Genomic DNA, 27,899 nt, shown 5'->3' on the forward strand with positions numbered 1-27,899 from the left:
CTTTCCAACCCTGGGATTCTGTAACAAATAAAGAAAAATCACCAACTCACAAGAACACTCATCAAACAGGCACATATTTACTGGACTGAAGCACAATTTGGCTGCTCCAATTACTTTGGTCATTTCCACGATCAATAATGTTCTCAGTGGCCCAATCAATGATGCCACCGGCTGCAGGGATCGTTAAGGTGACGAAGGCCCCCTGACAGACTGTGCTTGAGCCATTCCCGCCTCTGTGCTTGGCCGAGGCTAAAGGGAAAAATGTCCAAGCGTCCCCGTGACTCAGGCTCTTTTCCTCATGTTGGCTTGGTCTCTCTTTTATTTTTGAAGTGGAAATGACTAACAGGGCCACACAAGTAAAAGGAAACGGAGAATACGGAGCCCATATTCAGTGTTGTAGTCTTAAAAACTCCTCCCTGGCAGACGCTTGTACGAGGTACAGGAAAAACAAACTCTGAGTAAGACTCTGCTTCTGCCCCTCAGACACGCACAGGCTCCTACGGAGCTCGGCCAGGAAAGAACTCTCCTGCCCCCGGATCCTGGTGCTCCCAGTTCTCGGGCCTGCGGATTCGGACTGAATTACCACAGTGGCTGTGTGGGGTCTCCAGCCTGCACGTGGCAGACAGCGAGACTTCTTAGCTTCCATAACTGTGGGAGTCAGTTCCCGGACTGTTGATACCTTTATCTCCAATGGGATCTGATTCTCTGGGGAACTCGGACGAATACACCCTGTTGGCTGCTTCCAGACATGCCTCGCAGAAGGGGTCTATGACTAAACAACTTTGGGAAAGGTTACAAACCACTTCCCTCGCTCTGTCACAACGGACATCAGCAGAAAGGCTCTCGGGCAGCCTGCAGCTAAGAAACTTGTCCAGTTGGATTTAGTCCGACTCTTCACAAACTCACTGTGCACGAGAATGCTCAGTAGGTTAAGCATCAGCCTTTGGCTCAGGTCATGATCCCAAGGTCATGGGATGGAGCCCCACGTCAAGCTCCTTGATCGGCAGGGAGTCTGCTTCTCCCTCTCCCTGTGCCCCTCCCCCCAACCCACTCCTGTGCTCTCTCTCGCTCTGCTCTCTCAAATAAATAAATAAAATCTTTTAAAAAACACAGAATCATGAGAGGAAATATTTACAAAAGACACATGTGAAGGACTGTTATTCAAAATATACAAAGAATTCTTAAAACTCAACAATAAGAAAATAAACAATCTTATTAGGAAATAGACCAAAGATCTAGACACCTCACCACAGGTAATATTCAGGTGACAAACATATGAAAAGATCCTCAACGCCACATGTCATCAGGGAATTGCGAATTACAACCACGAGATACCACCGCACACCTACTAGAATGGCTAAAATCCAAAACACTGACAACACCCATTGCTGGTGAGGATGTGGAGAAACGGGCACTCTCACTCATTGCTGGTGGCAAAGCAAATGATACAGACACCTGTGAAGATCATCAGGTGGTTTCTCACGAAGCTAAACATACTCTTACCATAGAATCCAGAAATCATGCTGCTTGGTATTCATTCAAATGAGTTGAAAATGTATGTCCATGCAAAACCTGCACACAGATGTTTATGGCACTGTTATTCATAATTGCCCAAATTTGGAAGCAATCAAGATGCCTTTCAGTAGATGAATGGATAAATAAATTGTGGTACATCCAAACAATGGAATATTATTCACTGCTAAAAATAAAATGAGCTTTCTTGCCACAGAAAGGCATGGAGTGATACATGTTGTTAAGTCAAAAAAAAAAAAAAGCCTGTCTGAAAAGGCTATGCTCCGTGTAATTCCAACTATGTGACGTTCTGGAAATGGCAAAACTAGAGAGACAGTGAAGGCATCCGTGGCTGTGGGGTCTCTGGAAGGTAGGGAGTGGGGGATGGATAGGTGAGGCACAAAGGGGTTTTAGGGCAGGGAAACTGTTCTCTGTGATACTGTCATGGTGGATACATGACATCACACACTGGTCAAAACCCAAAGAGTTCATAACACAAAGAATGAACCCTGACGTAAACTATGAACTTTAACACCGTATCAGTATTTGTTCATCAAAGTACACCAGCCTGGCTGGCTCCGCCCATAGCGCACATGACTCCTGATCTCAGGGTCATGAGTTCAAGCCCCTTGTTGGGCATGGAGCTTACTTAGAAAAACAAACAAAAAACAGTATATCACACTCATATAAGATGCTAATAGTAACTGCGGGAAGGAGAGGGGTAAGTGGGAACCCCCTGCACTTCTGCTTAATTTTTTTGTAAACCTAAAACTGCGCTAAAAAATAAATTCCTATTATAAAACACACACGCAACTTTTTTTTTTTTTTTTTTTTTTAGCCAGAAGCCATGAATGCTGAAGAGCTATTAGAGGAAAGGAGAGGTGAGGAGGAACAGGTGGAGACAGACAGCTTGCTGCCTTGGGTGCTGAGCACTAAGCTTCAGGACCTCCCTTGGGGATAGAGCAGGACCAAGAGCTCCGCCCCTAAGCTCGGTGCCCCGCCCCAGGCTCCCGTCCTGACTCCGCCAGCGCCCTTCCCCTTCTGAGCCACCACGGAAAAAGGTCCCAACCTCCTCCTCAGATTAACATCTTCCTTTATAAAACGTGGACAATAAAAGTACCTCTTAAAGGCTCCTGCAGGCATCAAGTCAGAGAATGCACGTGCAGCACGGAGTAAAGAGTCACAGGATGTCCTAGGACGTCGATATTGTCATTAGTCATCTTGGTCAAATCACTTAAATGTTTTAAACCTGTTGATGTGTAAAAAAAAAAAAAAAAAAAAAATCAAGGAAAATAGCTACAGGAAACGCTATGCAACTCGCTCGTCTTGCTGCCCCGCCAGCGTCTAGGTGATCCCTCTGCTGCTGTCCGGACAGTGTGCCTCTGAGAATCAGTCTGGCTGTCTTCTGACCTTCTTCTCTGTCTCAGAAGCACTAGCGATTTTCATGTCTGTTGTGAGGGCTCTTCTTTTCTATAATCAGCCAAATTCTGCCACTTTGCGAACGACTCTCCGGGAACAAGTTAGGACCTTAAGCAAACTACGACAATCAACTCTTTAAGGCTGCACGAGGATTCGCTAATAAAATATTCTCAGGGTGCACTCAAGAGTAGCTTTGTAGCTTAGGTCAGTTCCCATCACATTTCATGCTCATTCCCAGAGAGCAAATGCTTTGTGTCTGTGGAGGATGTCACATGATTTTATGTCCTTGATAATTAGTACTGAGTTAGAAAAGTCCCATTTTCGACAGATGCATGTCCAACTTCCTTCACATACCGTATGTGACTTATTTTACTAAAATAAAAACTACTTTAGGGGCACTGGGGTGGCTCAGTAGGTTAAGCGTCTGTCTTTGGCTCAGGTCATGATCTCAGGGTCCTGGGATCAAGTCCCAAATTGGGCTCCCAGCTCAAGGTGGAGTCTGCTTCTCCCTTTCCCTCTGCCTCTCCCCCTGCTTGTGCTCTGTCTCTCTCTCTCTCTCTCTCTCAAATGAATATAATCTTTTAAGAAATAAAATAAATTAACTTTAAAATTAATCATCTTTGTCTACAATCAAAATTTTTAACCACTCAGCATGCTTTCCCTCCCTAACTTTACCAAAACCAGGAAATTTCTCAGCCCTTGTAAAAATATATTGTTCATTTATAAAATCATAAGCACTTTTCCTACGGGGATCAACTCGGTCACCATATTAAAAATAACTAATTAACTTCCTGTGCCACTGATTAGACATAGCATCCAATACTAATCATTATCCTCCACTCTCAAATTTGCAACCTTGTTTCCTCTTCCATGACATGAAAGATTTCATTGGAAGTGCATGAGCCTTATCGTGGACCCTGAGTCATTTATCACCAAGAAGTATGGTTCCTCTAATCAACCAGCCTTAACAGGCTCTGGAGTTGTCAGAGGAAATAGGTGTGTGCTTTTATCCCCTTGACTTACCATTATCTAATAAGGCAGGGAAAAGTAAACACATTTGCTGAAGAATAAAAAACTAGATGGAAATATTTTTGATTTTTTTTCAAGATTTTATTTATTTATTTGAGAGAGAGAGAGAGAACATGAGCAGGAGGAGGGGCAGAGGGAGAGGGACAAGCAGACTCCACGCAGAGCAGGGAGCCCCCTGGGATCATGACCTGAGCCGAAGGCAGATGCTTAACCAACAGAGCCACCCAAGAGCCCCTTAAAGGTTTTTTTCTAAGTTTATTTATTTAAGTAATTTCCACCCTTAATGTGGGCTCAAACTCATGCCCCCGAGATTGTGAGCCTGTACACAGTGTTCTGACTGAGCTAGCCAGGCACCCCAGAGATGGAAATAATTTTAAATAACATTTCTCTATCCCACACATCAGTCATGTTACCTCTTGAAATGATTCTGATTGGTATATTAACATCAAGCAGAACATTTGAAAACAGGGATAAAAATTCATCCAAATCTATTTAAAATCGTCTAAATCTACTGGGAAAACGTTCCTGATGATTATACATCTACTGCCTTAAGAATGGAATATACAAACAAAGTTCAAGAGGTCAAACCGAGGGACGTACCTCAGCCTTCGACTAAGGCTACTCTTGGCAAAGGTGGACAAATGTACCCGCCATTGTCCTACAGCTGATTCTGAAAATGTTAAAGCACCTCATCCAGGATGCTTGAATTGTTGTAAGAGAAATGCTGTATGGCTTAATCTTTGGCCACTTGGGAGCATAACGATGGGCAGGTCAGGGCTCTATTTGAACAGAGGGATCCGGAGATCTAGGTAGGTCTCGGTGCCAGCAGGCTGGCTTTAAGAAAGCAAAGGAGATGGATGCAAGAAAGTAGAGCCCAAAGTTCTCAAGATTTGCTGAAGATCAGAGAAGCAAAACGGTCTCATGAGCCCATGTGAGGAGTCAAAGTCCAAAGTCAGAGTGGACTGAAAAGACACAGGAAGGAAAAAAACCAGCTCATATAGTGCTGAGCTAGCAAGCAGGGTTCTTTTACCTAAACCCAGATTTGTAGGGGCGCCTGGGTGGCTCAGTCGTTAAGCGTCTGCCTTCGGCTCAGGATGTGACCCCAGGGTCCTGGGATGGAGCCCTGCATCGGGCTCCCTGCTCGGCGGGAAGCCGCTTCTTCCTCTCCCACTCCCCCTGCTTGTGTTCCCTCTCTCGCTGGCCGTCTCTCTGTCAAATAAATAAATAAAATCTTTAAAAATAAATTAATTAATAAAAATAAATCCAGATTTGTACGTGAGAGCAGTTTTTCAGCATACTGCTATGAAAGTCCGGCTACTCCGTGCTAACAGACACCAAGCCCTGGGGAGCAGCAGCGAATAAGACACAGTCCTTGTTCTCTTGCGGTTTAGATTTTCGTCATGAGACACACACAATAGGCCAGGAAACAAGTTAACAATACAATCTTAGGAAAGAATACATGCTAGGAAGAAAATAAAGTAAGGAACAGAGTGATGACAGGTAACAAGAATGGACGGAGGGCAAATGTCAAGCAGTACTGGAACAGAGAACTCAGTGAACTCACTGTCCAGGGCTCTGTCCAAAGGGGCATCAGAATGGGAAGGACAGGGGTGCCTGGGTGACTCTGTCGGTCAAGCGTCTGGCTTCAGCTCAGGTCATAATTCCAAGGGTCCTGGGATCAAGTCCCGCATTGGGCCCCTTGCTCAGCAGGGAGCCTGCTTCTGCCTCTGCCTGCTGCTCCCCCTGCTTGTGCTCTCTCTCTCTCTGTCAAATAAATACATGTATTCTTAAAGAATGGGAAGACCAGATTCCCAGGGGTGGTATGAGAGCCAATCTCAGGTGGCCTTCGGGGGTAACTTTTAAAAACGTGAAGAGTTTTTACGGCAAGGTATACTGTTTTTCTGTTTAAGATAGTGATAACACTTAAATGACATTACTTAAATAAAAAAAAAAACAGTAAATTAACACTCTTCCGTAAATAACAGCACAGGTAACAGACAGATAAAAGAAAATTCAGAAAATAGTCCAAGAAGAGTTGAGCCAGTCAGTTGAGTTCATGACAGTGGTCGTAATTAATATCACCCAAATGCAACCTACTGAAGTGGGCACCCAGCTCATTAAAAGAAGGGGGCAACAAATACTTCTTTCATGGACTTTAGAAAAAGAATGCAAACGCATTGTGCCCTATTTAAGAATTCCACGACTCCACTCGGATCCCACTTTCCTCCCAGGTTGTCTGTTCACGTCTGCACTTCCACACCTGTCCTCCGACAATCGTGGTCTTTGCCTTATTCACCTGAAGTGTTAAATTCATCGAGGGCGGGGGCCATGCCATACATGATTTCATACGTATTTTATGTGCTGGCAACCGTGTTAATGCTGGATCTTAGGTTAAGTGAATAGGTAGGCAAACACATCCATTAAGTAACATGACTTTATGTTTGCGAACTCTGGCTCAGGACGAACAGAAGTGATTTTGCAGAGCTGGGATAATACCTCTCATTGTGACTCAGTGTCACTTTTGGAATAGCACCGACGTAAGTTACATGACTGTATCACATGCTGTTTAAAAAAAAAAAAAAAAGCCATGAACATCCTAACCAAAAACTGAGAGGGGTCACAACGTGTGGAGTGGAAGGTGGGCAACAGGATTAAACTCAGAAGGGACTCTCTGAAGGAAAACCATATTTAATCAGCTGACAGAACGGTGTGACCTGAGGTCAGGCAGCAGGACGGTTCGGAACACTCATTCTTCCAACGATCAATACATGGTAATGGGGTGTCCTGCCATGCTGAGCCTAACAGCGGGTAGCAGATCCTTCACCACCAAGATGAAGAATCATATAGTGGACAACCAGCCCTGAGAGAAGATTGACAGAAGGAACTCAGGTGCAAGTCAAAATGGAGGGACGCCCGGGTGGCTCAGTCGGTTAAGCATCTGCCTTCATTCAGCTCAGGTCATGATTCCAGGGTCTTGGGATGGAGCCCCGAGTCGGGCTCCCTGCTCAGCGGGGAGCTTGCTTCTCCCTCTGCCTTCCACTCCCCCTGCTTGTGTTCTCAATCTCTCTGTCAAATAAATAAAATCTTTAAAAACAAAATGCTTAACAGTTCCTGCTACATTTTCCACCGGCGAAGACAGCTACGTGTTTCAGGGAAGGCCGTACTATGTGCCAAGTGTCTTTCTCAGGTCTTTACAGGCATTCGTTAATGTAAAGCTCCCAACACCCTTACGAGACAAGTATGGCTATTATCCTGATTTGACGAGCAAGGATGCATAAAGACATTAAATAACTTGCCCAAGATGCGAGCAGCTAATAAGGAGAAGAAAGAGGATTTGAACCCAGGCACTCTGGTCCAGAGCCACGATACTAACCAGCACCTGTCACAGGCAATTTAGAGACACAGAAACTCAAAGATTCACTTACTGGATAGAACTCAGTACAAAGTAAAGGCCAAGTCTGGGGGAGAAGGCAGAAATCTGTGTGTCAGAGCCAGAGCCTAAGTCCAGTGAGGTACTAGCATTAAAGGCAACGCAATACTTCTCCCCAGCATGCCGGGCCAGCCTCCCCAAAGGCTCCTGCCTCGGGTCGGGAACTGGTCCTGGAGACGTGGACAAGGCGAAGCCGGCCTTGATGAAGGTAAGGCTGCAGGGACTAAGAACCATATGGGTCTCAAATCATAAAGGTTGTAAAATACTCCCTCCCTCCACCCCGCAGAGGGGTCTTTGGGCACGACCAGCAAATGCCCTGACTTTCTGGGACAGACAGAATATAAACAGAAAACATTCAACTGGCATCGCGATGAAAAGCAAACTCCAAGCATTCTCAGCAAATTCAAGAAAACAAACGTAACTTAAAATGATCATCCTTAATTGTCACTGTTTTGGAAGTCTTAGCCAAAAGGTAAAGGCAAGTAGGCAAAAGAGGGGGGGGGGGAGAGAGAGGGGGGGAGAGAGAGAGAGAGAGAGAGAGAGAGAGAGAGAGAGAAAGGAGGTATAAGAAAAGAGGGAGGGAAATTTACGACGGTAACAAACTGTACGAGATACACCACATGTGAGTGAAGGCTGAGCTACGGAGTCCCCACATCTCGTCCGGGCCTCTGACCCTCCATCTTCACCGTCCGAGGTCGTTCCCTGTTGATTTGTACTAAAGTGGTCATGCATGTCCCGTGAGAGCTAGGAATGACCCCTGGTCTCCATCTAGCCTTAAAAAACAAACAAACAAACAAACAAACAAAAAACCCCCAAACCAACCATATAGTCTCTCACCTAAATGATGGGACCAAATCTGAAAAGGCAATCTACCATTTCAGTAGCTCATTCCAACCCACAATGCTTGCTAAAAGCGATTCCTGCTTTACCATCGCACCCACAAGAAATTTCCCTGCCGCACTATTTACGTTTAATTACAGCCTTTAATAGCTACATGTGGAAATATGGGGAGCTTTATTAGTCACATTTCTAGTTAAATATTATCATATTCCTGAGTTTTATTCTAGTAATGGTCCTAAAATTAGATCGCTTAATAATAATCATGAATGTGCCTTTCTTCTAAATACAGACTAGTAATCGCAGACTGATAGCTTGCTAAATTAAGAGCTGCCGGTGCATTGTCAAGGTGGAAGCTCTCTCCAAGCACTCACACTGAACAAACCTAATCTTTCTTCCTCAGGATGGAATATTCCTTCCTCTTGACCCAGACCTTCCTTTTCCAGGATGCTGATTTGCACGGATCGCGGCCAATTCCATTTCCCTGCGCCGGCCCACACGGGACCGCGGGGAGCCGGGCACCGCCCTCTCCCCGCATGGCATCCTGTACGTCAAACTATTGTACTCCACGCTGTTTGTGTGTGTGTGTGTATCTGTGTTTGGGGTGGGACTTGGGGCACTGCCTGAGTCGAGAAAAAGCCTCTTTCATCCCAACTACCTGCAGGTTACCAGCTGGCAGAGCAGACAGAAGCAAAACACTGAGCTTACGTCAGATGGACAGGAGGAAAGAAAATGCTGGCACCCGGCTGGTTAAAAGGGGGGAAAACAAACAGCTTCTCAGGGACTCTGGAAAAAAAAAAATACATTCAAAACTTACCAAATGACTGAAACGGAAGGGTGACGGTGAATTATTTTCAAAGAAACAACATTTCTGCTTTTTTTTTTTTTTAAATGATCTACGCATCGAGGCAGATGTGTTTGCAAATAGAAAGGGAGTCTGATCCTCCCAGGTGTGAGAGGAATGCGTGAGGCAGGCCGGGTACGTCTTCACAAGGCAAAACTGCTGTCAACGTGAGAATCTTAATCCAAGGCTCCCCGCTGAACTTGGCCCAGAATCGCTGGCCCGTGAGGTCTGGCATCCTGCCAGGTGCTGAGGGAAGGGCTGAGCCTGAGAGAGGTCAGGGTCGCTGGAGATCAGGGTCCACGCTCTTCCTCGCGTGTCCTTAAACCTGGAAGGTGAGCCTTCACCTCGGTGGGGAGCTTCAGAGGGCCTGGAGAGCTGCAGGGTCTGTGCTGACCCTTCACACAGCAGCAAGAGGCAGTGAAACAGTCACCTCGCTTGGAGCCCGGGAGTCTGAATTTGGGGCCGAGTGCTGCCATTTCGTGGACCTGTGGCTTTGGACAAGTTACGCCATCTTTCTTCCTACGTACAATCGTGCCCCGTCTACCGCCGTGGTTTTGCGAGGCTTGCATGACAGGCAGCACACAAAAGTAATCTGCAAAGATGAAAGCATCCTAGTAACCCAAAATAGTGCTCTCGTTATGACTAGTACTGTTTATTGTTGCTATTAACTCACTAGCTGTTCCCTACATTCCCCATACTAAATACATGGAACTATATGGTGAACGTTCACTTAGTACTTGTTGATGGGCTAACAGAGAAGTATTTGGGAGTTTTAGTCTCTACAGGGAAGATGTATGGGGTTTAGTCCTGGAGCTCCCAATAGCTACACGTGTGAACTGGGCCACATCAAAGCAATCTATACAATTAGAAGGCCGAATGAGAGGATTTCTGGGGTCTCTTCCAGTTAAAACGTCCTATAGTTCCTCGCTCCTCTCTGTCCATACCATTCCTAATCCTGGGAAACTTGACTTGGCTGCCACTCTCCCTTTGCTTCTGCACTCACACCTCTCTGTATATTGTCCTCAAAGCACGCTTTCCTCTTCACTTTCCTCTTTAGTGTCTAACCTGAGGCTGAGATATCAATCAAAGGATACGTGTACTTCAAAATGTACGAATCGAAACAATGCTATCACAATGAAATTCTCGTCAGTGAGCAACACAAATGCTTCCCTCTGTGTAGGTCGGCAGGGATGTCGAAGTAGACAGAGGTTGGTTCAGAGATCTTGGAAATGGTCCTGAACGTTGGAGGATATCATTATACATACTATAACACACAAATGTGTTTAATGTCTTACTCCTTCCTGATACCACCACGTCATAGGACGAACGGCGGGCTCCATTCTGGCTCAGCCCCTTTAGCTGGTAAATCTTGAGGAGTCATACAGCTCATCCACACAACACATGGTTAGTGATGAATACATGCTAGCCAGGGCTTTAGGCGGTGAAGATGCAATGGGAAGGAGAGCTGGCTGGCTCAGTCGGGAGAGCATACGACTCTTGATCTCAGGGCTGCGAGTCTGAGCCCCACGCTGGGTGGAGAGACTACTTAAAAAAATTTTTTTTAATTTAAAAAATTAAAAATTAAGGGGAAAAAAAGGATATAATGGTAGACACAAACAAGGTATGGCTCCTGCCCTCATGGAGCTTACAGCCTTAATGTCATTATGGTCTTTAAAGAATCCTACAAATAAGTTTATAGCCCCAAGAGAGCTACAGAGAAGAGGGCACTGTGTGAGGAGAGTGAATAATACAAGAAAACTAATGTGGTCACCGGGGATCGAGGAAGCCTTATCTCAAGATGGGGTGATGGGGCAGGCATCGAAAGACAAAGTAGGAATAATGTGGCCAAAGAAGAAATCACGGATGGGGCGGGAAGAGCATTCCAGTCAGAAGGAACAGGTCCAAAATTCCCATTGAGATTTAGGTACGTGAACCGCAAGAACGTCTGTGTGATGGCAGCACAGAACGTGGGCAGCAGGTGTGAACTGAGGCCAGGGCAGGAGGCAGGCAGAACATGGCGGCTGGGTGGCTCAAGTGAAGGATTCCGGTCTTCACCTGAAGAGCAGAGGAAAGTCATTGGAGTGTTAGGAGCTGGGGGTGGCATAGTCGGATCTGCATTTTGAAAAGATCCCTCGGCTGCTGGGTAGCAAATAAATTCAAGAGGGTCAAGAGTGCCCTGCTGGCGATGGGCTAAGATGGTAGCCTAGACCAATGCTGTGATAACAGAGGTGCAGGCCCTCATATATCACCGTGCAAAGTACCTGTGCACAATTTTGGAAGAGGGCTGAGTCCTAAGCACATCTGAGATCCAATTGAGACGTCAAGGAGGCAACTGGCTATCCAAGTCTATGGCTGAGAGGAAAGGTCAGGGCTGACAAGAAGATTTTGAGCTAGAGCTGACAAATGAACCATGAGACCTCGCCAGGAAGGAGGTTATCGAATGAGAGAATGGAGAGAAAGAACAATCTCAGAACCCTCGTTTCTTTGGCTGTAAAACAGGAATTGTAGCAGCCGTTTTACAGAACTCTTATAGCTGAGATATAGTAGGCAGTCAATAAAAATTCAGATGATATAGCATTAAGAAAAATGAAAACAAATTACCTAGTTGCAAAGCGATTTATAGGATGAGCCAATTTTTTAAAGTATTTTTAAAGGAGTATTCCAAGAGTATCCCAAATCCAGCAAAACAGACTGGGGCTTTACTTTGCATTTATTAACAATTACCATCGGGTGATCGGGTTAGGACAAGTGCTGTAAATTTCTCTCAGTCCTCGATAATGTCTCCATTGTCTGCAAGGAACACGCGTTCTTTCTGTTGTGACAAAATGAAATGTTTCACCGTTTCGATTACATGAGAGCACTTTTCCAAGAGTAGAGCCAAAGATGACGCAACGGGCTATACAGCAGCAGCCTGCGAGGACGGCCTGGGTCTAGTGCACGTGGCTGAGGGCCTTTGTCTGAGGCCAGTTTGTGTTTCCGGGTCTCAGCCACAGTGAGAGATGAACTGCTCGGATGGGACCCAGGGACCGTTTGGGTCCAAGCTGACCTGGCTGGGTTTCCATGGCACATGCAGCCTGAGAACCACTGGCCTTGCCAAGCCCTTTGTCTACAGTTGTCCACAAAGCATTGCCATAGCACAGAGGTACTCAGAAACCTGGAAAATCCATGCCGGATGGCCACGCACAAGTCAGGTTTTTGCAGCCACAGCTCAGATCTGCTTGCTTCCTTCTCTTCTAGCCAAGAGTGAGGAAGCTGCTGATAAGGCTATGTCCACGCTAGCACGCTCAGGGGGAGTGTGCTGTCAGGGATCTGACTCTGACCTACAAGGAACACAGCCTCTGTCTCCCCGCTTGGGTTGCCCCGGCCTTTGGCCTAAATGAGGAAGGGCCCACAGGGTCCTTGGGGCTTGTGGATAAATGGCGTATGGTGTGATGGAAGGATCTCTATTGTGGGAATCAGGAAACCTGGAACATGGCTCTAATCGCGCAGGAATCATCTGCATGACCCTGACCAAGTGCCTTGACTTCTTTCTCTCTTAGTTTTGTTTTGTTTTAAAGATTTTATTTATTTGAGAGAGAGAGAGTGAGTGAGAGAAAGAGCACGAGCAGGGGCAGAGGGAGAAGCAGACTCCCCCGCTGAGCAGGGAACCTGACGCGGGTTTGATCCCAGGACCCTGGGATCATGACCCAAGACGAAGGCAGATGCCCAACCTACTGAACCCCCCAGGAGCCCCTCTCTCTTAGCTTTTTATCTGTAAAATGAAAACCATTCTCTGTGAAACATCTCATGCAATGCACAGGCTGCAATGTCTAGCCCTGAAGCAACAAAGACTTTGGAAATATTGCTGGCATGTCCAAGGAGGACCCTGCCCCCCTTTTTTTTAATGTTCTGAGCACATACCTGAATCTGTTATCTAAATATTCTTACAAAATGGGCTAGGATACCTTATTTTCTTCTATACATCTGCAAACATTCTTCCTAGGTATCTGATCTTAGCAAATAATCAATTTAACATCAAATTATTGGGATTTTATTCCTGTGATACGAATGATATAATTAAAGGTGGTAAGAGACAGTGATGTGTTCCCTGAGCCCAGACCATGAACTCATGAAGGGCACCTCATGGACCCGTAAGTGAGTCACAGCTGGCTGTCCACGGGGTTCAGCAAAGGTTGTCCAAGAGAACCAGCCATCGGCCATTATGTGATAATTACATCACAGAGGAGGTAGTTCAAAGGAAAAAGGAGCTGATCGTCTATTCCATACATATCACAAATGTTAAACTTCCATCATCAGAAAAATATTAGAAAAGCAGACATTTGTGACCAGACCAATTGTTAAATAAGATTTCTTTAAATGTGATCAATACGGCATGTCTCAATTTCTTTTTTTGTTTTTCCAGATCAAAGAACTCACTAAAAGTACCCTTTTGAGACACTAAAAAAAAAAAAAAAAAAAAAAAAAAAAAAAGCATTTACGTAAAAAAAAGAAAGAAAAAAAGACATTTGTGAATTTGGCCTAAAACATATGTGGTTGAAAGCCCTTGACTTTTGGCCTTTGTTTTTTTTCCCCTTTTTCAAGGGAGCTTCAAAGTCAGAGCTGGTGGCTTTGGCAGGGCCCTGCTTTGAAGAATGGGGAGGAGGGAAGTCAATTAAAAACAGGTCGCAGGATGTAGCATTTCAACGCAAATGGCTGCTGATCTATGTACTGGAAGCTCAGATGCATCAGCCCCAACTTCTTAATTGCAGCAACGTAATTAGCAGATCATAACATCTCATCTTTCAGCAGAAGTTCTGACTGGCGGGGAGCAATGCTGAGCCCAGCCCCGCCCCATTTCCTGACAAGTATGATTATTGATAGAAGGGATCAGAGAACTAGTTCGAGAACAGTCGGATTATACTCTTTAAACCAGTGGATATCCACCCTCCTGCCACCGCACCCAAATGACCCTCACGGGCTGCTTGAAAGACAGATCAGAGGGCATCCATATGCACAACATTTCCTTGCCCACTGTAATTTAACATAATTGTAGGAGAAAAAAAGAATTTGTCTTATAAGCTGAAAACAATCAAACCAAGAAAAGTCCAGAAAGCCCCCTCTCTCCTCACCCTGCTGACTCAAATACAATTGTGACCCCTTCGTGAGACCTGCTGCTGCCATTACCACGTGTTCTGGTCAGATGTGATTCAGGGCCACTGAACTTGAAAGTTTCATCAATGTTTTAATAATCCCTGCTTCCCGTCGCTTTCTGACAATGTTTACTAGCTACGTGGTTCTCCCAGTTTCATGAGGTGAGGTTAGTCTCCCAAGAGTTTTTTACTTTGCTCTGTGCCTAGGATTCCAGGGACTGCTTCTCCCCAGGTGAGGCACAGGACCCCCGCTGGCAATCTGCGTCCAAGGTTGCGCTCAGACAGCCTCCCTCTCTCGTGCCAGGTGGGCTCCAAGCAGCGACAGACAGCCCCGCTGTGTGTGGCTAGCAGGTGCCACACAGACGGGCTGCCCCGCTGTGCCCGTGGGCGCGGATCAGGGTCCTCCCTCTGTCAGGCAGTGCCTCTGAGATGAGGCAAGCTGCTGGGAACATCCTGGAGGGGAGGGCGCAGGGCCCAGGCTGGCTGTGGGAGTTCTGCCCTCACAACACAGCTTCCAGCCAGATGCCCGGCTCTCCCCTGAGGGCCTGAGACCTCACACCGTCAAAGCCAGTTGCCTGCGGCTACGGAATCAGAGCTCTGGCCCCTGGGAGTGGAGATTTCCCTGCATTCGTGCCATAGCCGGCAACACCTCTTCCTCCCGAGCCCTCCACACGGAAGGACAATCAAGGTCAGTGAAATCTCCTCCGTTCAGGAAGCACATTGTTAACCTGCCTGAATTCTGGGTACGTTTTCTGACTTCTGCACTCATTATCACAACCCTTTAAGTGAAAAAAAAATAAGCAGACTCCCTTCTCCCTTAGGGGAGTTCTCAAAATGACCTTGGGCCTAGAGAATTCCTAGCTGAGGCCCCTAGTCAGGTGCCTAATGAGAGGTGAGGCCGGAAGCTACTTCTTGCTAATGAAGTCGTCCCCTGGCCGAACTGCGAAGACAAGCAAAGGCCCGATTCAAGAATATATTGCAGACAGATAAGTCAAGAAGTCCGTGGAGGTGCTTCGAAGGAAAGGAAAACAAAGTCCGAGACTCCCTCATAAGCAGTGGCAAACCCCATAAATGAATTAGGATCTGTACTCAGAATTAGAGACCGTTTATATGATCCAGTTACTGTCCTGTCCTATGTCCGGGATGCTAGTCCTTGGGGGACCTCAAGACAACCGCGTTTATTTTCCTTTTCACGGTAATGTAACTAATTACAAAGACCACAGAGTAACATGGAAAAATGTTCCCAAAGCTGTATTATGTGAAAAAAAAAAAAAAAAAGCAAAACTTCTGGCCATAATATGAGTACAAGTATGTAAAATCATGTCAGCGGTTTGTCCAAATCACCGTTTTTCTTATGAAACAGAACTGTCATTGTTTTCCCTTCGCGTTGTTGGTTTAGCTCGTGGATCCCATCGGTGGTGTTTGGAGGGCTGGTGCGTTTGTCTCGGTGCTAGGAATACGTGGGTCTGCTGGCCTTAGATCAGCTCCATTACGCTCACAGGGCAAAAACGCCACGAGGAGACAAGGCCAGGCCACCGTGCTCACCAAGTGATCTGAGGCTTGCGGTCACGTGTTGCTCTGCCTCTAATGAAGTCCCGCAGCGGCCGCGGGGACTCGGCCTTGGGCACGCTGGGGAGTGACCATGGCAACAGCTCACAAGTCCCCCAGGCTCACTGCTCGCTGTTACACACGCCTGCTCCGGGGGAAGCCAGGCTCAGAGAGGGGAACAAAGTCTCTGCCAGCTTCCCGCAGCCCCACACACGAGCTCACCTGGCCGCCGGAACAATGCCCAGACTGGAAGGAAGGACATAATCCCTACACGGCCTTAGGAGCTTGATGAAAGCGGCCCAGCTTTTATCAAGGGGCTGCGAAGGAGAAAAATGAGGGCTGGGCACCCCCTTGGAAAGGGGCCATGGGTGGTGGATCCATGGTACTGTGTACCCTCTATTTATTGCATTTTAAGTGCATTCGATACTTACATATCCACCCATACACTGACAGGGGAGACCTCCGTTTCACAGATCTGTTTCCTACTAGGAACCACTCTGGCTAAGAAAATTGACATTCTATATTCCAACCACTGAGAAATGGAGTTAAGTAAATACGCAGCCCAAAGCACTGACCTTCCCTTTTAGATTTAAAACAAATCACCAGAAGGAAGCAGCTGCCAACAAAATCCAACCCAAAGAAACAGAAAACTTATCCTTGCAGCCTTTTAGAGTAGCAAAAGAGCTCTGCTACGGATTCCTTGGCAGACAGGGTATACAGTTCTTGCCTGGGAAGCAGAATGAGCAAGCTAGCGGCTGTGTGGGTTGTAACAGAGTGGGTCTGTTTCAAGAAACTGTTTCGTAGCCTCCAACTTCTCTCCATGACATTTCTCCTCTGTCTTGCCTTTGACTTCTCTGACAGAGATCACTCCACGCTCTCGCTTCCCAGCTGCCTCAAGCTTCCCGGCGAGGGGACACGTACATTTCAAGCTTAGCCGGACCCTGGATGCCATCTAGGCTCCCGGCCACCAGCTGAGGAAATGGACGCTCAGAACGAGTAAGCGACCCCAAGTCCCAAATCACAGTATTTGTGGGCAAACCTGGTCAGTAAGGTTTCCTGAATCCTGTGATCTTTCACCACCTCTAGGGCAGTGACGTCTGCACACCAGAAGGGACAGAGAAATAGATGGTAAATACCCTAAAAAATAGCAACGAAAACAATGTATGCTATCTAAGAGACAGTCAACATTACTATCTTAAAAAAAAAAAAAAAAAGACACGGTCAATAGAAAGAACATTCAGGTCTTCCCTCCGTGTTATTGGCACCGACGTTAACCAAGCCTCTTCTGTGCTCTGGGCACCTGACACATTGATTTAAATCCCATACCAATATTGAAGGTTTTCATTTTTTTGACCCGGAAGAACAGGAAAAGGAAGAGCCATCCTCTGACTATGCGAATAAACTCTGGTGCCGTTTTGAAAACAAGAGGCAGACATGGATCCGGACAGAAAACTTCAACAGAGAGAATACAAGTGTGTAAGTAAGGAGTGCCCACCGTGCTCCTGAAGCCCAACTCTCCCTCTCCTCTAAGCCGACTTCCCACCGACTCTTGGGGTTCCTCCTCCCCCCGCCCCGGTGATGTGCATTCTAGGATACACATCTCCCCGTGCACCATGCGTTAAGTTTTCTACACATGCACACACACAAACTCTCATACACACACTGTGCTACATCTGGTCCTTATTCACTTAATGCTTTTCAACAACGTTCCAGGTCAGCACCCACGTCTTTGTTTTCAAAGTGTGTCCAGTACACCATCCTAGAGACGTGCTACAGTTTATCTCGCTCCTTCCCTATGGCGTGTTTAAAGTTTTCCCCATCAGGTAGGCATTATCCATTCCACTTTACAAGGACAGAATCTGGGGCTCAGAAATGATAAACAGGCTCATTGTTGGATCTTGCTCCGCCAAAAAAAAAGCACCAAACTAGCACCTAAATAAGTCCTTGCCTTGCTTTTCCTTAATACTGGACATTAACCAGATAACCCAAGGCACGAGATCTGCCAAACACACAGCAGAGCCTTCTGGCTGTTCTGCTGACACCTCCCCCGAGGAACTGTTTTTTTCTCGAGTCCTTAGAGCATGACTTGGAGGCTGTGACTTGTCCAAAGTTAGACCGTTAGGATAGCCCAAGGGGTACGAACATGTAACCTGGGGAAGACTCACCTCATTTCTTTGTACTAGATAAAAACTGACCCTCCTGAAGAGGAGAGCTCAGAGGAGGAGAAATGTGACTTTCCTTCCTCTTTCAGGGGGGGTAGGGAGGGGCACGCATTTCCTCCCAAACCTTGGCTCCAGGGGAGAAGGGCTCACTTCCAAGCACGGTTGAGGGATGTGGTGCTCACGGCAGCTAACTACCCCACTCTGCGCAGAGGGGCCCTGCAGCGTAGTGCAGAAAATGCTGGAGCCTCAGCTGTCTGGGTGGTGTTGTAGCAACGCAGGGCCCCCCAACTCGCTAATGATATGGACAGAGGGAAGAGCCTGCTTCTTCACTGGCCAGCGGGCGAGGAAAATAGCCTCAATAGGGCCACACAAGTGAACCCAGCCCCCAATACAGCATAATTTCACACTTTCCCGCAGGGGGTTAATGACTTTGTGTCCCAGAGAATAGTCCCCTCTTCCGGAAGCCTCTAAGTCCTGTCAACAAGCCTTCTGTTGCTATGCAAAGCTGTGCAGCCTCTTGAATAATTCCAAGCAAGGTAACGCTCTCTGCCTCCTGACCCTTCCATAAGAGACTGTCCTTGTGATGGCAGAATATTCCACCTTCTTCTTGTAAATAGCCCCGCTTTAGAAGGCCTGTCTGGCAATCACTCACAGCAAGGCCACCGGATGGCCAGCTGTCCTGGGAGGTGCCACCGGCCTCTCTGATCTCAGCCCCCCGCTGGGCTCCCAGCCCTTCTGTGCAAACCAATAACACACTTGTCACGCTTTGGTCCTGGCCAAAGAAGTCAAAGGAGCTGGCGGAGGAGCTCAAGGTGTGAGCGCTACTCAAAGCAGTATCACCTTCCAAGACAGGATGGGGACACACAGCGCCAGAGATCACAGCGTGGAATGACAGCGGCAACCAGGTTGACGAGAAGTGAATAAATGCCAGTATTGTGGGACCAGACCCTTAAGTGAAGAATTAAGGTTTGCTCAGGGCCACAGAAACACGTCTCCTAAGCACTCTCACTGGCAATCAACCTGAAATCGTGGCTCCCCTGGTCACTTTGCACAGAGAGCCTCTCTTTCCTCCAAAAACGAGAATCTTGCACAGTGATTCACGGTTTTATCATACTTTTCACGTGCTGCGTCGTTTGATCCTGCCCAAAAAGGGGGGGGTGGTTTAAAACATTCCTAACTTGTGTTTATCTGAGACCAGAGGACGTCAGGAAGCCACAGCTGAGGATGTGTGCTCAAGGAGATGATCAGAGACCCTTCATCGGCTCTATAAAGTGAGCTCACTCCCCCCCCCCCCCCCCGGCCTCTGGGAAAATGGCTTCTGTGCTGGTCCCTCCTCTCCCGGCTCTGGGATTAGCTCCCCACACGTAAGTACTGGAAAAGAAGTGAGAAGATATTTTGCTTCAAACAGTGCGACATCCCTAAAGAGCTACAAATCCTTGTTTTATACTATCTGAGGCCCATCAGGGGTCTAACACTGCAAAGCTGCCCTTGTCCAGAGCGTCTGCATTTGCCAAAAGCCCCAACGTGTAGATGGCAGACAAACTGAGCGGTGCCAAGGCGGACGTTGAGTGGGATGAATGAACTGTAAACCTGGGACAAATCGCACATTACTTGAAGAGAAAAGCTGAGAATTTTAAAGACACATGGGCCTTGCCGTCAGATCTTTATGGCTTATCCACTGGGGTTTTGTCCGTTTACATGTGCCATTTACTCATTGTCTTTCCATTTATATTTGGTTTACGTACAGGGGGCTTAACGCCTATGTATTTACACGGTTGGCAAATCTCCCTCTGGTGTGTCTGTTTTTATTCATCAACTTAAAATACTTGTTAAGACCTTCCCTTTTTAAGTCCCACTAAAATCAGGGGCTAAATGAGAGGGTCCTTTTAGCAAACGTCAGTCTCTGACTGATGCTGGGCTTAACCCATTTCATGTTTTAAAACTGGAATTGGGAAATAGGGTCTGGAAAAAAGGGGAGGGAGGAGGGCTATTTAAGCTGTATAGCCAGACTCCTGCTTCCCAGCAACACCCGGCCTTTGCAAATGTCCCCAGTAGCCTCAGGCTTCTAAATTGCAGATAAGAAAATCACTCTGTGGATTATTAGGCACCTTCTACCTTCAAGGTAAAGGGAAAATGACCTCTCAAGCTTAGAAATGCAACTAACAGATCCCAGCCGCAAATCCAGCTCTCCAGAGGGATCTCAGGAGCAGCCCTTTTCCCTGGCCTTAGATCTGGCACGGTGGCAGCGGGAGGGACCATCTGGAGAAAGAGAACCATCTACGTGAACATGAACAAGTGGATAAATGGGAGATCGGACCCATCTTCCCAGCACCCCAAACATTCTACAAGTGAAAAAAAAGAAAGACCACAGGGGTGAACTGGTGATTTGGTCATTTAACCCATAGTCTACTCGGCCATCTTTACCCTAGGACTAGTGAGTCGGACTCTGAAACTTTGAAATGCCTTTGATGTCGGGGGAGCTCCATCTAGTTGGTCTCTCACACGGGAACTGCACTGTGCATTCTCAGTGGAAAAAAACAAAATTCAGGGTTTCCTCACCACTGAATCACCACCCAATTTATGTTTCTGTTTGGTTGGGGTTTACAGTTCCAACCTCATCTCTAAGGTCCGGGATGCTGATTACTTAAAGCCGTTTTACAGCCCATGCTAACCGGAGCTCAGCAGACACTGCCCTTGAATGAACACCACACATTCACTTAACACACGAGGAGGGAGGAACGGACCTTGTCCGCACGGGGCGGTGAAGGCAGCAGTGCAGGCTGGCCAGGGGCCCGTCCTCCCTCGCTCTCCTGGGGTATCCAGGGAATCAGTGCCCTGAAAACACATTCCTGGACCACAGAACGGACATTGTTCCGCGGCTTCCAGAACCGGTGTTGGGTGTTACTCCACGATTGTCACCCTGCGCCTGCAGCAGCTCCCTTCTCCAGACAATCACTTCCATATGGCGGGTTTCAGAGCTGGGAGGAAAAGTCCCAGAGTGTGGTTTGGCCACACACATGGAAGAGGACCCTGTCTCACGCTCATGGGGCATGAATAAAGGTTTTATGGTATTTACTTAAAAGCGAACTTTTCACAAAAGTCTTCAGCCTAGGCACACCCCGCTGCCAGTCTTGTTGAAACAGCAGTGTCTTGCAGCGGAAGGGCTTTCCCAGCTTGTTCTGAGAGCCCAGCAAGAAAACCGGAGCCTGAGGAGACAAATCGAGGGGTCCGAGGTGGGGTCTGAGCAAAGCCATTCTCTACAGCCCCTGGGGACCCAGCAGGGAACTGGGCTCGAAGCTACCGCAGAGTCTTCCCATAGGAGCTCCCGTCTCAGGGGTAACTAACCATGTCCCTCTCCGTGTGCAGCAGGTTGCAAAGAAACCTTCGCAGAGAGGGAACCCCCGGGACCACAGCACACGTGTCAGGACAGCTCGGCCTCTGCTCTGCGACCCTCAAGAGCTCCTTCCGGGGCAAGTGTAACACATTTAACTTCACTTTCCAGACAGTCCAAGGTACAATGCAAAGGAGAAAGGTCCTGCGAGTAGACGGGACTCTCGGCTGGCAAGCCGCACATGACTTTCTCCACCAAGACTTATCTTGGTTTCTCCCCCTCTATCGTTAATGGACATCTCTAGGTGAGTTCCACATACGTGGACAGGAGATGTTGGGTCACAGGAGTGTAGCCTGTGACCAGAGGGGCACCTGGGAGGCTCAGTCGGTTAAGCGGAGTCCCACATTGGGCTCCCTGCTCCTTGGGGAGCCTGCTTCTCCCTCTGCCTCTGCCCCTATCCCCCTGTGTGCACGCTCTCTCCCCCCAGAAGAATAAAATCTTTTAAAAAAATAAAATGTGATCAGAGTAACAAATTACCAAGAGTTTTCCAAATCTAGTGTCCAAAGCGAGATCTACTTAGAGAAATTATCTTAGAGAAATTGTCTTACCCTTACCAATGCTAAGAAATAAAGTGACACAAGTGTCTGGAGCCCAGAGCAACACTGGCCTTTAAGAAGTACTCTCACAGTTAGACATTTCCAGACCCCTAGCACTGCAGGCCCGCATGGTGGGCACTGTGTGGGAGAGGGAGAACGGGGATTCACAGCTGCTGTGCAGGAGTCCGCGGTCAAGGGAGCAGACGCCACGACAGACAGAAGTTAATAGTGCAGACAGCAAGTTTAGGTGACTTCTCCCAAGATCACAAAGGAAGCCAATTACAGTCTGGTTTTAAATCAAACCCACTGTACCATAGCATCTGAGACAGTTCTTGACTTTGTCTTTGCTCTTTGGTCTTTGGTCGGCCTTTACCCACAGCAATCAGCCCTGCGTCCTCAACCTCAGGGGAAGTGAACAAGGGAAGACCTAAATGTCTGGTAAGAGGTGAAGTGAAGGTGTCAGTGAACAGGACGGACGAGCAAAAATTCAAGGAAAGTATTTATGACGTGTCTTTTGAATGAAGGGAAAACTCTGAAAGAATGATATACCCTTCATGGAGCTGGGTCACTTTCTCTTCGTTGACCTACAAGCTTGTTTGGTTGCTTGTCTGAGCCTATCAAACGAGAATGGGCTCATTTCTATGAGAACCCTTTTGTGCTATGTAGCTTTGCTGTGAGAGAGTTGCCTAGGTCCCCTGGACGTCTTAAAAGAGGAAAACATAATTCCTCTTTTTTTAAAGATTTTACTTATTTATTTATTCATTTGACAGAGAGAGAGTGTGTGTGCGCACACAAACAGGGGGAGCAAAAGAGGGAGAGGGAGAGGCAGACTCCCCACTGAGCAGGGAGCCCAACACAGAGCTCCATCCCAGCCCCTGGGATCATGATCTGAGCCAAAGGCAGATGCTTCACCAACTGAGCCGCCCAGGCGTCCCTTAACTCCTTTTCTTCAGGACTAAGTCACAGTCTCAAGAAAGGAACTTAGTAAACTGTGCCCTTCGGTCGGCCACGAAGGAGACAGCTTCAAGCCCCAAGGTTTCTTACCTCTCACTTCCCTCTTTGATCTGCATTTCTGTTTGAAGGGGGAAAAAATGAAACAAAGACGATCCTCAGTTTACCATCTGCCTCACTCACGTCCCATTTAGAAAGAACCTCTCACGCCATAATGTCAAATGTCATTCGGTCTGACATACGTAATTGTATTAAGCTCCTGTAATGATCTCTAATGAGACATTGAATTTCCTCCCAAAGAATCAATCACCAAAGCACATTTTTTTTTCCTGATGAGTTAATTAATAAAATACGAGGCTCCTTATGCAAAATATATACCAATGGTTCCCAAGTGTGGCGATGCCCTCACCACTCTGAATAGAAAAGCTGAGGCTTGGGGATGGTACAGTAACGAGGGCTGGGATTCGCGCTGATGCAGACAATCTCACAAGCCCTCGCTCAGACAATGAGAAATGTATGCTCTGCTGGAAGCAAGGCAGGCAGAGCACGGCCAGACCACTACCAGGAGGGGCTTTCCAATCTGACACCAAAGAGGAGCCACTCAGCCTCCCCAGTTTTGTTCTTACGAGTATAAAAGGCATCTGCCAACACTGCTGCCTGGTTAATGTTGATGGACTTCTTTGAAGATTGTAATTACAAAAGGATATTTTTGGAGCCGCAAATACACAGAGACGCAGATGTTCAGCTGGGAGGTACCTGCTCCGAACACACTTTCGTGGGAGCGCCAAAGAGTGATACATGTAAGTCCCCAAGAAACGAGAGAAAATTACAGCCTGAAATATTTATCAGCCACTCGCTGCTATCCTGGAACAGAATTAGATCCTATTTGTTCCAAAGTGCTCTGCAAAGTAATACGTTGGACCCTGAGAGAACAGTGACAAGGCAAGTCACAATTTAGGAGCCATTAGGCAGTCACTGTCAACACACCCAGCCTTGGACCCCAGAGATGGTTTCTACTGGGAGAGAATCATGGCCAGGACACCAGGGTGCTGCCCAGCCGTGCAGAGCTCCCACCTGCACCCCAAGGGCTCCTGACAGAAGAGCCTCCCCAGGCTCGGTTTCCCTCATCCTTCGGACACTGTAAGAATCTTTGGAGTAGAGTAAGTTCTGAGCTATCAGATTCGGTTAAGTTAGTCAGATCTAGAGAAGCCCCCCAAATCTCCCAAAGTTTTGATGTCAGGCAATTCCTTGGAGAGCCTTGACTCCCCAGCGGGCAGGACTCTCAGGGCATCGAGTGACGTCACCATTGGATGGGAAAGCAGTACTCCAAACAGCTTTCTGTACCAGAGGTAATGCTGGCTGAGTCATTGTTTTTTCCTGGCTTTTCAGGCCTCTCTCCATAAAACACCTCATAATGCACCATCTCAGAGCTCATCACTTACTGCAATATTGTGTATTTGATAATGCTGGTGGTGAGCACCGTCTCAGTTAGGATTCCAGGACAACCACCATTATTGTGCTATCTTAAGCTTCATTGTTTAAAAGAAACCAAGGCGTAGGGTCAGGCAATTCCTATAACCTGTCAAAATTCACATAACCTGTCAACTTTGAGCCCGTGCTTCCTGTTCACTGAGTCACATTACCTCGATTTCCAATTTGCTGAGTGGTATCAAATTTAAGTCAAAGCAAAAGCAAGCTTCCACGGGAAGTGTGGAGTGGTGGTGATGTGCATACGGACTTTGGACTCAGACCCTCAACAACGCCTTACTGACCACATGCTATATGTCAGGCATACAGTAAACGAGAGAGAAAAGACGCTTGCTATCATGGAGTTCATATACTTGGGTCGGGATTAAGGGTAGAGGGAAACAGACTGACTGATGCACAATATAAATACACACGAGAGAGAAGGAGAACGAGAAGGAATGCCAGATCTTCACAAATGCAGTGCGCACTACAGCTGTGCGATACCATCAAGAATGACCCAGTGGTTGCCCTCTGAGTGGGTTCCTCATCAACTGAACCCTGGAAGGAAAGGAGGAGTCAGCCAGGGTCAGAATCCTGGGTAAGAGAGCTCCAGATAGAAGGAAGAGCACGTGGGGGTATCAAGGTGGCTCAGGTCATGGTCCTGGGGTCCTGGGGTCCTGGGATTGAGTTCCGCATCAAGCCCAACATCTGGCTCTGTGCTCAGCAGGGAGTCTGCTTAAGGATTCTCTCTCCAGCTCTTCCTCTGCCCCTCCACTCCACTCGTTCTCTCCCTTTCTCTTCCTCAAATAAAATCTTAAAAAAAAGAAAAAAGAGAGAGAGAGAGAAGGAACAGCAAGTGCAGCACAGGGAAGACAAATCGCTTTGGTCTCAGCTCCAACTCTGTCCGCGTGACCTTGAGCACGCTACTTTCATCCAGGCTCGTAAAGGTCATCCTTGACAAAGGTCAGAGTATCCAGCTCACTGGAATTAAATGGGAATGGCACATAGTAACTACTCTTTGAGAGGTAGTTGATTTTCTATCTTTTTTTCACAAACCCTTTGAGATTCAGGGCCACTAAACCCTCACCTTAAAACTTCCTTATGCCTTGATTTTTTTGTTTGTTTGCTTGCTTGTTGTGAGCAAGGGGCTACAAAAAAACCCCAGCAAGGCACTTAAAATCAGAGAAGAGCCTGATTACGAGTTCCTGGAAAGCTTGTAAATCAGGGTTAACTTTATAGGAGGAAACAGAATGTCACTCATTTTGGGACAGGGCTGACCCCCCTGTTGGGCAAGTTAGCACAGCCCCTAGGGCCCACAATCCTTTGGGGTGTGGGTGTCCGCAAGCCCTTCTGTTCAACAGCAGACTCCAACAATAAGGACCAGAAACAGACAAGACCGCTGAACATATGCCATATGTAACTAAAACCCAACATGCTTACTTCTTACCGCACTTTCTTGAGACATTGACGAAGACATTTTTCAGAGACCAGAACATTCCAACCACCAGACCGGAAAAGCCCTGCCTTCTAGGAATACCTGGAAGACCGCACCCAGGCATCCCCTTCCCCGCCCGCCATCACGCGCTACTCCCACTCACGATCACGGGGTCTCTGCCTGCCCTGGGGCAGTACCCCCCTGAACCGCTCTCTGTAAAACTCTAGGTGTCCATCTGGCGGGCAGAAAGGTCAGGGGTTGAGGCTTGAGCCTGCCAACGCCCCCGACCGCCAGGACCCAAAACAGATCTCTCCTTTCTCTTTTCCAAGCCCTTATCTCTTGAGTTATTGGCCTCTTTCGTGATGAGTTTATTCAAGTTTGTTCAGCAACGGTGTTGGGAAAGCTGGACCAGGAGCTGCGCTTCCAATGTGTCCAGTCCCCTCGGGATTCCCGGGACAGAGCAGCTGGCCGGCAGCGCGGGGCTCACCCAAGTTCCCAAGTTAGTGGCTGGGATCGATCCATCAGTAACCAGGGGATCAAAGATTAAAATCCCAAGGGGAAAAAAAATGAACTTTTGGGTCAAACGAGCTATTTTAATACATGACATTACCGATTTACCTTTATAATAACACAATCATAAAAATGAGTTTTTCACAATGTCTTGGGGGGAGGGTGGGGCCCAGAGAGGCTACCGCTGCAGGACGCAGGGGGGCTGGAAGGCAGGCCTGGTCAGGGCGGCTCCATAAACCTGCACAGGAAGAGCCAGAGGGCAGTGATCGGGTGGAAAGCAGAGCTAGGGTGCTGGTTTCCCCCTCAGCCTGCACACACAGTACCTCAAGGCCACTGACAGCATCTGCTTTTTTATGGAACTGCAAGGCAAAGGGATCCACGGGGGGAGTGGGAGGGCCGGACCTACACAGAAAATAACCCAAGGTACACAGCCATACCCCCATCTCAACAACCCAAGTCTAGGACACACTGGGGAGGAAACGGGAATTACTTTTTACCCCAGTCACCAGCTCTCCCATCTCCAGAACCTCTGCTGCTCACCCTTCCTCCTCGCACCGTGCCCCCCTCCCACCTAATCCCCAGCCCCGCTTTTCCTTAGACCACCTGCCCAGCGTTGTATCGTTTCCCCGAGCTCAGCAATTTAGTAGAAACTCCTCCAAGGCGTGTGATGGTGGCAGGGCGGCCGAGATGCACTTAAGCGCAGGGTATGTGGGGGCCAGTAAATCAGGGCCACGCCAGCTCCACGGGAAATCCAGGAAGGCCAGGTCCCCTGGCAGATGGGGTGCTCAATGCATGCAGGTTTCGATTTTCTGGATTGTCTTTGAACTCAAATGACTTGTCTTCTTGGTCATCAGAATGCATGGACTGTTGAAGTCATTAATAATGAGACATGCCGTCCCTGCTGCAGTTGCGTTGTTCCCTGGCTTGGGGTTTTGTTTTGCTTTGGCTACCCCAAGAAGTGTCTGGCCTCAGAAAAGTTACCAAAGAGGTGAGCTGCTTGGACAGAGCTGCTGGTGTAGACTCCAGCAAAAAAAAAAAAAAAAAAAGTGCTGAACATTGACAAACCCTCCTTGGAGACTCAACTCTCAGGTAGGGCGACCACCAGATGAAATTGTCAAGTTGGCTTACAGTGTCCCATGCCAGGCACAAGCGGGGCTCCATTGGCGTGGCCACCTTGCTGCCGACAAAACTTTGACTTCAAGGAAACTCTCGCTCGTTTGAGCTCGACTGGACGGTGAGCTCTCCCTGTGACCTAGTCCAGGAAAATTCACATTTCCAATCTAACTCCAGTTGTAAATAAAAGGCGGTAAGGGGTTACACGCACGAAGACATGAGCCGAAATCTCCTATTTGGCGGGGGGGCTACCATGGTCTTTCCTAAAGTTAAAGTTATTGCATGTTTTTAATGTTAATAAGAAATCTATCAATACATTTTCACATTAAAACCACATAGGTAGGGATCAAGTCCTCTATCACATGGTTCGTTCCTGGTTCCCTTGGTTCTGTCCTCCCTCAGGATGTTGGTGTGGTTGGTAAGGCGTCTTCCAGGTCTTGTCATATCCACCTGCATCCATGTATGCGTATTTACAGGGAAAAACACAGTATTGCTCGGTGATTGTTTTTCTTTTTTTTCCAGTAATGAGACGAAAAATACTTGTAAACATTTGACACTGTGTGCTTTTGCTCGACCATGTTAGGGC

At 47.5% G+C, this 27,899-nt stretch overlaps 1 long non-coding RNA gene across 2 annotated transcripts in view; it reads right to left on the reverse strand.

Annotated features, from left to right (window-relative positions):
* LOC148110148 (uncharacterized) overlaps positions 1–27,899 on the reverse strand; it is a 56,010-nt gene that overhangs the window by 16,466 nt on the left and 11,645 nt on the right. The window contains exons 1-2 of one of the 2 annotated variants that reach the window (XR_015724334.1): positions 4,991–5,181; positions 2,633–2,761 (exon numbers count right to left, since the gene is read on the reverse strand). This is a non-coding gene — a long non-coding RNA (uncharacterized LOC148110148). Of the gene's footprint in view, positions 1–2,632; positions 2,762–4,990; positions 5,182–27,899 lie in introns of those variants that run through there. The other variant, XR_015724335.1, reaches the window with a different exon arrangement.

Source organism: Ursus americanus, chromosome 5 (genome assembly GCF_024610735.1).
Source record: "Ursus americanus isolate L20-20 chromosome 5, mUrsAme1.1.p, whole genome shotgun sequence".
Classification (NCBI taxonomy): Eukaryota; Metazoa; Chordata; class Mammalia; order Carnivora; family Ursidae; genus Ursus; species Ursus americanus.